This window comes from Fukomys damarensis, unplaced genomic scaffold, assembly GCF_012274545.1.
Source record: "Fukomys damarensis isolate Sample0158 unplaced genomic scaffold, DMR_v1.0_HiC HiC_scaffold_1, whole genome shotgun sequence".
Classification (NCBI taxonomy): Eukaryota; Metazoa; Chordata; class Mammalia; order Rodentia; family Bathyergidae; genus Fukomys; species Fukomys damarensis.
The window spans coordinates 42,440,123-42,452,837 of record NW_022900913.1 but is presented as its reverse complement, the minus strand read 5'-3'; the positions used below and the strand labels follow the sequence as shown (position 1 = coordinate 42,452,837).

Sequence of the window (12,715 nt, the reverse complement as noted above, 5' to 3'; positions counted from 1 at the left end):
TTTTTTTTTTTTTTTTTTTTTTTTTTTTTTTTTTGGTATTGGGGACCAAACTCAGGACCTTGTGCTTGTGAGGCAGGCAGTAGAATCACTGAGCTAAATCTCCAGCCCAGATAATGATTTTTTTTTAGTATTTTATTATCTGAGAGGGTTAGGCATTTCTTTCTCCCTTTCCTCTCACAAAATACCCCTTTTTGGTAAAATAGCAACAGCACTGAAAAGATGGAAAATAGGGACATGTAGGAAAAATAGCAACGTTCATATCTGATGACAGTAGAAGAAAGTCAAGATGTACTACTGACTATCCCATCTATTGTCACAGGGAACCTGGAATTTAAAGGGTTACTGGTCAGCGGGAATGGCTGGCTTGGGGACTTGATCCCAGAAGAGGGCAGCCAAGAGTTGCCTTAACTATAAGGAAAGACTCAGATAAGCCCTTCAAGAATGATTCTAAAACGGTTTCTTATCCACTGTAAAAAGTCTTGAAGAAATATAAGACCAGATTGGGGCCTGATAAATCCAAATTTGCTAGACTAGCAATAAAATTTAGTGTAGGGCACTAGATAACAACCCAGCTACCCTGGTGTGAGACTAAGGAAAAGGAGAATGTTGCTGGCAAGTATCTAAATCAGGAACAAGAGAGATGACAAGATCAAGGCTCACAAAAGGAAAAAAGTAGTGATTGACTTTTTCTATTTAAAAAAATTTTTGGTAAAATATCCATGGTCATTATGAGTGGAATTTACACAGGAAATTTACAAGAAAGGTAAGTTTTCATTGCCAGTTTGAGGGCACTTTAGGGCTAGAAGCTAGAAAGAAATTGTTTATTTGTTTGTTTCTTGAGACAGGGTCTTGCTATGTAATTCAGGCTGGCCTTGAACTCACTATATAGCCCAGGTTGGCCTCAACTTTGTGGGATTTCCTTCAAAATTCTGGGATTACAGGCATGTAGCACCACATCCAGCTATTAGAAGTTGGGATATACTATTTACCATGGCTTAAGCTGCCCTTGGAGTAAGTTTATGAGTTAGGACTAATGATTAAAAGCTATCCAGATGTTAGCTGTTATGAGATCTAGAAGGGATTGGGTTGAATGCTAATTATTTACTGTGGGATGTCCAAGATGCTAAGATTTCTGAAAATCTCTAAGGGATGAAGCAAGTGCTGGGGTAGATACGACATTCTTGTGGTCATGTTGACACATGTAAAACAAAGCTTTTAGAACAAATCTTAACATGTTTTGTGCTATTTTCTCCTCTTTATTCTTCATTTTACTCTTTTGTTTCTTCCTTCTGTTTGTCCTTATTCTAACGTCTGACTGAGTTCCTGCTACCACTGAACATGGTCAATTAATGGATTATCTCACTATTTTTTTTACACAGGCTGTCCTATTCAACACGGATCTCCATTGGCTGACTCTAGTGCCTTTCTCAGTTGATACCTATTCATAACACTACTGTTTCTCTTGACAGTAACGTGTATCTGTAAAAGTGAGGTGTTTTGCTTTTCTTTTTCTTTTTAAATCAGATTTTAGTGAAAATCCATGAAGCGGAATGGAATATGGTTATTTATAGCTCAAGAGTATGAACTCCTTCTATTAGGCATTTCTTTTTATTCTTAGTTTTACTCTTCTGTGGTACTATTGATTGAACCCAGGGATTTTTGTGTGTTAGGCAAATACTTTAGCATTGAGTTATATATGCAGCCCTTTTTTCAAAAAAATTTGAGACAGGGTTTCACTAAGTTGCTCAGACTGGCCTGGGACTTGCAATTCTTCTGACTGGGCCTCTGGAGTTGAGGGGACAGGTGTGTCCTATATTTCAGGAATTGTTCCATTGGCTTCCCAGCTATCTTGTTTCTCTTCTTCTCTCCTGGATTCCATTTCACCTCAGCCCTCTCTTTTCCTTGGATATCAGCCCCAAAATGCAAATTCTTATACTTTACATAGAACACATTAGTTCTCACTGGTCTAATCTTGGAAGTCTGCTTCAAGATAAGGTCCACATTCATATTTCCATATCCAAACCCATCCAAATGTTTAGCAAGATAAAAAGGCATTTACTTACCAGGCTACATATGCCTTGTCACTGAAAATTATTATCTTTTCTTTGCACAAGGTAGGTAGAACAATGCGAATTTAGAGGGAAGTTACCAGGGAGAAGACAAACTGGAGATAACTAGGGTGTCCTAGGGAAGTGGTTCATGTTTGGAAACCAACTGTCTATAGTAACCTACCACCTTTAGGCTGGAGTCCTAAAAATTAGAAGAATCCATTTGTAGAGATAGAGACATACTAATTGTCATCTAAACAAATCAAGGGAAAGAAGAATGTGTCAGCTTTCCATCATTATGACAAAATACCTGAGATAAACAATTTATATGAAAAACACTTCTTATGATTCACAGTTTTAGAGAGTTTCAGCCCATAGTTGCTTGGCCCCATCCGTTTGGGCCTGGTGGAGCAGGCCTGTTCACTTCGTGGTGGCCAGAAAGCAAAGAGAGACCAGGGTGGGGGTGGTGCTGGGGTCCCAATATCTTCTTCAAGGGAATTTCCCAATAACCTAACTTCCTTCCACTAGGCCCCACATTCTAAAGATTCTTCCACTGCCCATGGTGCCTCAGTTGCTAAGCCTTTCATACATGATCCTTTGGGGAATATTTAAGGTTTGAACTATCTTAAGGAATAAAGGCAAATCTCTCCAAAATGAAGCCAGTAGGTAAGATAATCAACTCCATACAATAACTTGATTATCTGAAAAATTTCCTCTGGACTCCTGGCATCTGTGTAGTGGAGGCTGAAGATCAGGAAAGGAAGAAGCACCCAACCTGAAAAATCCACATGGAAAGAATTTAAATAAGCATCCTAACTGCTTGATATAGACCTGAAGACCTTCTGACCCTGAAGATGTAATTAACACCTTTTAGATTCTTGGGGGAGATGAGTATAATTAAATAGAGCATACAGTTGTCTACCATTCTTAAAGAAGTCTCATTAATAATTATATGGCCATTTCCCTATAAGATAGATTGTACCTTTGCAAAAATGGTGAAGAAAATAATGTTCATAGAATTTCAGTGGAAAACCTGTAAAAATAATTGTCCAGGGACAACACAAATATAATATTAGTCATATTTATCCAAAGTCACAGTTTAATGAGAATATAGGACTCATGTAGGAAGACAGCGTAGAGGAACAGAGTAGAGAACTCTGAAATATATAAAAACTTGACATTTGATAAACCTACTTTTGTTTTACTACAAAACAGTTGGGATGAATGCATTGCTTTTTAGATAGCGTGAGAAAATTTACTTGATTTTACAGAGAAAAAGCAAATAGGATCCCTCCATTTTAATCATGTGTGGAGGAGTTTCAGTATGGTCTCTACTACCTACTAAGGTATAGATGGCAGGGAAGTATCTGCATCAGGAGAAAAATTTTAAGACCTCAAGATACAAATATGGGATAAAAAACGATGAGCATAGTTGCACAAACTTAGGAGATTACTGATTTGGAGAAGATATTAGTGATGACTAAAAACCTAGAAGACATTAGAGTTAGAATATACAAAAATCTGTACTTCAATGGGAATAAAGTTGGAGACTTAATAGAAAATTAGGCAAAAGATATGAAATGGCAGTTTGGAGCAAGAGAAGTCCAAAATACTAATAAATAATGAACAGATACTCAGCCTCACTATTAAGCAATTAAAAATTAAAGCAAAATGTTACATTATTTGACACTTATCAGACTAGGAACACTAGAAAGGTTTGACAAAGATATGGGGAAATAACGTAACTGGTACAGGTATCCTAGAAATCATTCTGGTAGAATTTAGTGAAAATAAATTACTGTATGTTTCTGATTCAACTACCTGTGGGTCAGCATATACCAAAGAAATTCTTGCATAGGTCTAGAGGAGAGTTATAGAGGATTTTACTGCAGTGTTCATGGTAGTGGTGAGCTGAAGGCATCTAGGTGCCTATTATTGGAGAAATAGGTATTTAAAATGTGGTACTGTCTACTGTGGAATGCTATGCAGGTGGAAGCAATAAACTATACACATATAAACTATACATATACAATAATATGAGTATTCATAAAAACATAACACTAAAGGGTCAGGGATTTAGCTCTGTGGCACAGCACCTGCCTCGCAAGCACAAGGTTCTGGGTTCAATCCCCAGTACCAAAAATAAATAAATAAATAAATCTGTAAAGGAAAAAATAGAATACATAGCATCTATCATTATGTTACTTAAATGTACGATATAAAACTATAGATCACAAGGATATATATACATGTTTTATGGCCTCTATTGACAACAATAGAGACAACAAGGAGAAGAAAGGATTAGGGGTGGGGGTATTCTTTATGTAGAACACAGCAGTTCTCATTGGTATCTACTTAAACAACTAAAATAAAAATTTAAAAATAAGCCAATAATAGGTGTGGTGTAATTGACTCAATATTAAGAAATTAAATGAGAGAGATGATTAAGTTTTAAATGATTAAGTTCTGCTATGAAAGGAAAAAAAGACTAAAAATGATAGAATAGATGCTTCTCCATCATACTGATGATGGCTGTTATATCTAGCTTGCAAATATGATTAAATAATATATAATTATATTACAAATGGTAAAGAATAAGCAAACAAAACTTAAGAATGTACTTAAAGGTTTTAATACTAGAAATACAAAGATGAGGAAAACAGCAAAACAAATGGTTCTAGAAGAGGAAAACAGCAAAACAAATAATTTCCAAATCAATTTCTAACACTATTGCAGTCAAAACACCAATAAGATTTTTTAAAAACTAACACAAAATTCACTAAACAGTTTGAGGTATAAAAGAACAGTTTTAAAAAGCAAAGTAAAGAGAGAGCAGGTTTCAAGAGAATAAAACCCATTATTACACAAGAGTAATTCAAATAAGAACTGAATAGGAATCTCAAATATTGAATTATTACACATGATCATATAAATCGAGGCAAAAGAAAGGATGAGTTTGAATGTTGAGACATTTAGGTGAAAACTGAGAAAATTAAAACCAGAGATAATATACATATCAAAATAGTTGTGAGAGTAACACAACTTTTCTATGCTTAAATTATTTCATTTAATCTTTACAACAACTCTGTGAGGCAGTTAACACTACTATTTTATAAGTTAAAAAATTAAAGCAAAGAAAAATTTAAAAACTCGTCTATAGTCGAACACTTGTATATTGCAGAGTCAGGGTTTGAATCCTAACAACATAGTACCAGGAGTGTGTTTTCACTCAATGCATATGAAACGCTTACTGTCAACAGGCACTTGTGCGTAATACTATGTATGATTATTTTGTGTGTTCCTTGTGGTGGATTGTCTACAAAGGGAGCAAGCATCCAGAATTCCTCCTTCCCTCCTATGTGTATGGATGGCATTCTTCCTATCAGAGGTGAAGTATAGTTCCCTTCTTATCTTGGGCTGGCTTTATAATCTGTCTTAAAAAAAGAAACTACAAAGAAAATAAGTCCATTTAGGTCATAGTTTTGGAGTTTGAAAGGCCAAACATGATAGCTCAAGCTTAGGCAAAGATCCCCACACCCTCTCACCTTGGCTGGGTCACTTCATGACAAATTGCAATGCTGATTTTGCAATGGCTTCTGCAATGGTGGAAGCAGTCATTTCGTCAAACAGGAAGTCAGAGAGCTCTATGACCTGTTCTGACCAAGAGAACTTACCAAAAGTAATTCTCAGACTCAAAAGGTGTAGCAGCTTGTGCTTTCTTTCATTTGGAACCCTGAGCTGCCCTATAAGCAAGCTAGCTACTTTAGTGGAGAAACCAGTTAGAAAGAAGCTCAGGTAGTCTCTCCCCACCACACCTTATTCTGGTCATCCCAACTGTAATCATCCAGCCCCAGCTGAGTCTGCACATAACTGCAGCTCTGTGAATGACTCAAAGCTGAGAAAAGCTGCCCAACTGAGACCAGCCCAGGATGCAAAATTGTGAATAAATAAATTGTCTTGAGTCACTGGGTTTTGGGGTAATTTGTCACAGAGCCATAGATAATTAAAACTCTACTCTTGATTCTATGAAGTAGGGTTCACTTCTGTTTCACGTTTATAGAAGAGGAACCAAGTTTCACACTGGTTAACCAACATGTTCCAAGGTTATATTAGCTGTCAGTAACTGAGCTAGAATTTGAAACCAGGGCGTCTGACTCTGGCCCTCAACTTCATGCCATTTGTCTCTGAAAAGGAAGCTCATATCTCTTGAGTCATCTTGTTTTCCACCCATAACTTATTAGTGTGTAGAAACAATTCCATACTGGTTTTAGGAGATTCAAGTTTCCAAGTAAAGCTTCAGGGATGTATATAAACCTACTGATTCCATAATCATTAACAGAATCTGAAAGAGGTTTGCTTTCAGAATCTGAGGGAGGAGATATTCTGTGGCTTCCACAAAAAAGATAACAAATCTTTTTTCAAAAGAGAAAATGGTATCAAAACACCTCACAGCTCTATTAGCTCCTGGCTTCTGTGTCCAGAAGAACAATTTAAGGAGCACTTTAATCTCAAATATAAATTACACTAGTCCTGCTTTTCACCACAGACAAGTCCTGACCCACACAAAAAAATACTTCAACATCTCCAGTATAGAAATATGTCCCCTCATAGAATACCGGGTGAGGTATTGTTTTTCTCCTTTCTCTTTCTTTCTTCCTCCCTTTTTTCTTTCCATTTTAATTTTTGTTCTAAAGATTTAGTAAGTATTAATAAAATCAAATAAGTAAAATCATATATTTAAGGTATACAACATTTTTTGAGATACATCTATATTGTAAAATAAGTATGACAATCAAATTAACATATCCATCACTTACCATACTTAGTAACTCTTTGCTAGTTCCTGTGCTACTGAGGATTTGTTCATAAAATCTTTCCCTATGCCAATGTCTTCCAGAGTTCTGCCTAATTTATCTTCCAGTAAATTTAGTGTTTCTGTTTTAATATTTAAATCTCTAATCCACTTGGTTTTTAATTTACTGCATGGTGAAAGATAATTTTAATCTTTGGCAGGTTGAAATCCAGTTTTTCCAAAACCTTTTATTGAAGAGGCTATCTTTCCTCCACTGAGGATGTTCAGCTCCTTTGTCAAAAATGAGGTAGTTGAGTACATCTGGATTTGTTTTTGTGTCTTCTAATCTGTTCTACTGATCCTCAGGTCTGTTTCTTTGCCAGTACCATGCTGTTTTTATCACAGTGGCTTTGTAGTGTAGTTTCAAATTGGGAGTTGTTATACCCGCTGCCATGTGTCTGTTGGCTAGGATGGCTCTTGCTATTCTAGGTCTCTTATGGTTCCAAATGAATTTTTGGATTCTTTTTTTCTAGTTCTGTGAAATATAGTGTTGGAATTTCAATTGGCATTGCATTGAATATGTATAGCAGTTTTGGTAGTATGGCCATTTTCACTATGTTTATTCTTCCTACCCAGGAGCAGGGGATATCTTTCCATGTTTTTATATCCTCTTCAATCTCTTTTTTCAGAGTGCTTTTCCTGCACTTTGAAACATTTTATAATAGCACATGTCATATATATTTATATATATTTGTTTTGTCTTGTACTGAGGCTCAAACTCTGGTCCTTGCACTTGCAAGGCAGGTGGAGAACCACTGAGCTAAATCCCTTGCCCATGTTAAAATATTCTTAAGCAAAAAGAAAAAATGTTCAGCATCTGCAGGAACCAGCCTACGAGCTCAAGTTTGACCAAGGAATGATGAGAATGAAAAATAGAGACACAGAAACAGGTTAAAATCTGGGGGTGCCATGGAGCTCATGTCTCCCTTCAACATAGAGCCCTAAGTGACTGGCGCACCTTGGCTTTATTCACTCAGACATGGGCACAAGCAATGAGTTACACAGGATTCATCTCTCTCCCACCGTCCCTGGTACTTAACTGGGTAAACAATTTAACCTCGGGTGTTTTTATTTTTCCCTGCATCGTGTTAGCATGTTGGCATGCCTTCTTTCTTCTCAGTGCTTACCAAGGACGCCAGTTATGCCTCATTCTTTCCGACTGGTCTTCCATAGTGTCTCACTCCCAACAACAAATTAAAACTGTTAAGCAAACACCATTCTAGATGATTTCTTGGTATCTCTGTATATAAATCCATTTAAAAAAATAAAAATTGGCAATGTCATATACATTTTTTAACTTGCTGCTTCACTTAATGGAGAACAGTGAGCATCTTTTTACCTCAGTGAATTCATGTCAATATCATGATCTTTTAAAGATATTATGGTTGGATCTAAAATGTTCCCCCATATTCTCATGTGCATGGAAGGTGTTTGAATCATGGGGGGTGCTATACCTTAGAAAGACACCTGGTTGGAGGTGGGTCACTGGTGGAATGACTTGGAAGGTTATACTCCTGTCCCCCACTACTCCTGTCTCCTGTTTCCTTGATGCAATGACATGAATACTTTTCCTCTGCTACACACTGCCACCATGCTGTTTCTGCCTTGGAGCCAGCTGACCAGGGACTGTAACTCTTAGCTAGAATAAACCTCCCCTCCCCTAAGTTGTGAGTGTCAGGTGTTTTTGTCCCAGTTAAGAGAAAGTAACTAAAACAGTGATGTAATGAATAACTCCTTTTTGCCATCCCCATTATTTTCCTTACATGCTCCTACTCCCTCCCATGTATTCCCTTCCTCTTGTCTTGCAATAGTCTCCCTTCTTCTTTCATGTCATCTTTTCTAGATTCCATATGTTAGGGAAAATGTGACTGAGTTTGGCTTATTTTAGTCAGTGATGATTTTTATTTCCAAACATTTTCCTGCAAATAATAAAATTTTGTTCTTCTTTATCACTGAATTATGTGTATCTTTTCTTTATCCATTCATCCACTGATAGGCACCAGAGCTGGTTCATATTTGGCTATTGAGAAATGTGCTACAATAAACAAGGTGTCCATTTATCCTTATGGTATGCTAACTTTACTTTCTTCAGCTATACATCAGGGAGGAGTGTAGCTGGGTTGTGGGGAAGTTTTATTTTTAGGGTTTGTTGAGGAATCTCCATACTGATTTCCATAGTGGACTTACCAATTTACCTTCTCCCCACAAGTATAGAAGCATTGCTTTTCCCATGCATCTTCCCCAGTACTTACTGTTGGGTTTTGTTATTGATTTGTTTGGTTTTTGTATATGTTTGTGTGTGTGTGTGTGTGTGACCAGGGTTCGAACTCAGGACCTTGTACTTTCGAGGCAGGTGGCAGTACTACTGTGCCAAATCCCTGGTCCCTTTGTTTTGTTTTGAGACAGGGTCTTGCTATGCAGGTCAAGCTGGCCTTCAACTAACTATGTAGCCCAGGCTGACTGAATTCACATCAATCCTCCTGTCTTAGCCTCCCATGTACTGGTATTACAGATGTGTGCCACTATGCCTACCTGGTTTTTGTGTTCTTGATATCTGCCATTCTATGGAAGCTCCATGTAGTTTTGATTTGTATTTTTCTATTGGCTAAAGATGTTGAACTTTTTTTTCATATACTTACTGGCTATTCATTTTTCTTTTGAGAAGTCTCAATTCATTTCATTGATTGGGCTATTTAAACTTTTGGTGTTACTTTTTTTTTTTAGTTCTTTATATATTCTGGTTACTAAGCCTCTGTCAGAAGAGTAGCTGGCAAGGATTTTCTCTGATTTGGTAGGCTATTTCTTCACTCTGTTAGTTCTTTCCCTTGATGTGCAGAAATCTTTTAAGTTGATGAAGTGCCTTTTGTTAATTCTCATGGTTATTTCCTAGGGGATTAGAGTCCTATTCAGGAGGTGTCACTTTACCTATGGCTTCAGATGTTTCTTCTATGTTTTGTTTTAGCAGTTTCAAAGTTTTAGGTCCTACAATATGCGTCTTTGATGGATTTTTAAATTGGTTTTTGCATAGGGTGAGAGACAGGGATCTTGTTTCAATATTCTGCATATAGTTATTGTTTCTAAGAGCCATTTGTTAAAGTAGCTCTTTTTTGGTTCTTTTATCAAGATTCAGGTGGCTTTTGATATGTGGGTTTACTTTAGTGTGTTCTATTCCATTAGTCTATGTGTCTATTTTTGTACCAATACAATACCCTTTTTGCTATTATAACTTTGTTGTATACTTTGAAATTGGGTGCTGTGATACTTTAGCATTGCACTTTTTACTTGAGATTTCTCTGGTTATTCCGGGTCTTTTGTGTTTTCGTATAATATTACAATTATTTTTTTTCTAGGACTTTGAAGGATGTTATTGGAATTTGGATGGAGATTGCATGGAATTTATAGATTGTTTTTGGTAATGTGTCCATTTTTAACAATATTTATTCTGTTAATCCATGAACATGGGAGATCTTTTTATTTTCTAATGTATTCTCTACTTTTTTTTAGTGTTTTGAATTTTTCATTTAGAGGATTCTACTTCCTGGTTAGTTGATTCCTAGAAATCTTATTTTTGAAAAGTTATTTTGAATATAATTGTTTTTCCCAGTTTCTTCTCCGCTAATTTATTATTGATTTTTAAATGTTGATTTTGATCCTTGCATATATATATTTCTTCAAGATATGGAATACTTTGGACAATATTAGTGACTCCTCCATTTGTTAATTATATTATAAATGTATATTTTGGGATCAGTGATCTGTGGTTCTCTGAAGTCTATACTGAAGATCTTGCAGACTGTTTCACCTTAGTGGAGTAGAACACAGTGATTGTGGAAAGATGGTATGTTGTGGGCTGAGAGTCAAAATTATCTTGGACTATCTTAGGACCTTTAATTCTCACTTACCTCAACTTTTATATATAACCTAGCATTCTGGTGACTGTTGAGTAAACTTTTTGGAGGGTATTGCTAAGCTTAACAGACCTTTAGACTCCACTAACATTAAAACTAAGAATTCTGGAAGATAACATCTGAAACTTACAAGAAAGACTTTTCCACTTTGCTGTAGCCCACTTGATGCCCTTACTGAAGGGTTTAATAAATATACTGACTTTGACTTTCTTTTCTTTTGTAGTGTTGGAGATCAAAAGCCAGGGCTTGAAATATGTTAGGTAAGTGCTGTGTGACTGGAATACACCCTTAGCACCTATTGACTTTCACTTGTTCTATGACAATAAAAGCTCATGTAACCTCTTCTACAGTGGAACATGTCATTCAGAGTAACTTGTCTAGTGACACATATGGTCACTCATATTTGGCTTAGAATAAACTATTTTCTTGTTTCCTTATACAGCAGAGTTCTTAGTTTACATTAATACCACTTCCAGCCTTTTGCATATTTCTTGAACAATGAGAAACTGGGTATACCATCAAAAGGTGAAATTTTTGAGAACTCAACTCTAAATTGTGGTCAGTCTGGCAAAGTTCTGTTGTTCTGGGTGTTCTCACCTGTGTACTGCTTTGCTCACTGTGCATTTCTCATAAACATAACAAGGAATTTTCAACTCATCATGAATGCAAGTTCAACTGAGTTATGACTTTTATACACAGATAACACAAAGTAAAGAAGACCCCTTCCATCATAATATCAAAGTGTAAAGGCTTTGAAGTTCAAGAAGGCTATGCTAAAAGGCACTAGTGGCCTCCAAAAAAAGACCCAACATCCAGTGTTGTAACACATTGGGACTGGGCCTCCAAACACAACCCAGGGGCCTTAAACATATTTGCAGGAGGAATAAGCTAAGCAAAAATGCCATAGTCAGGTTCCCCTTGACAACAAAATATATAGAAAGTAACAGCAACATGTTGGTTTTTATTGTTAACACCATGACCATTTAATCATCTCATAATAATATATTCACATTAGGTACCTCACATTCCTTTCACGGCTTTACCTACTCTTCTCTCTTCTGAAATGCTTCCTCACTCTCATTTCTCCTCTGAAATTTCATTGGAATGAGGAGACAACAGACATAAATAAGAGAAAAGATACTAAAATTTGTTAATTTGCACAGGAGAGAATCACAGAAAAGTAATTACCCATTTGCCCAATGAAATTCAGATGCTTATGTACTCTTTTGTTTTGGTACACTGGGATCAAACTCAGGACCTTGCACTTGCGAGGCAGGTGGCGGAACCACTGAGCTAATAATCCCTGGCCCTGCTTATGTGCGGCTCTCTGGGGGGGACCCCGTCCCGCGGGGAATAGGAGGTGAGAGCCGCCTCTTATTCGTGGGTCATCAGAGGCCGATCCGATCTTGAATGTCTGTGAAGGAAATCTTTAAGAAGTTAGAGCACACGGCCCAAGTCTGTTTCTGATCAAAGGCACTTTATTGGCTCAGCAAAACGATTATATACTGTTATTCCAGGGGGAAGGTTCAGCAAGCTTATTAGACAGTTCAAGCAAATCCTCTACCAATCACATGAGTCACTCAAGCATTTAACCATACAGCAATCAGTATTTTACCAAATGTGGGGAGGGGTAAGTGGGAAGGCATACATCAACAGTTAACCCTATGCAATCTTTAACTTAACAATCTCTAGGGGCAAGCAGGACAAGGAAATACCACCGGCCTCCTGCTCCAGATCCCGTGACCCTGTGGTTAGCACAAAGGGCTATTTTTTCTGTAAGATTCCCTGTTTGCCCAGGGGCTAGACCTGCCATAAGTCACGTATGTAGTCTAGTGGGATTTTTCCACCGAGGCAAAGGCTAAGGTTGAGGGCAGCCATCTTATGCAGGCCCAAGCAGTCTCTCACAG

General features: G+C 37.0%; 1 protein-coding gene across 1 annotated transcript in view; it reads left to right on the top strand.

The window, feature by feature from the left end:
• The window catches only part of Mier3 (MIER family member 3), a 215,861-nt gene that overhangs the window by 11,508 nt on the left and 191,638 nt on the right, over nucleotides 1–12,715 (top strand). The window contains exon 4 of the mRNA XM_019207837.2: nucleotides 11,032–11,068. The gene's annotated coding sequence lies outside the window, so the exon portion shown is untranslated. The remainder of the gene's footprint in view (nucleotides 1–11,031; nucleotides 11,069–12,715) is intronic.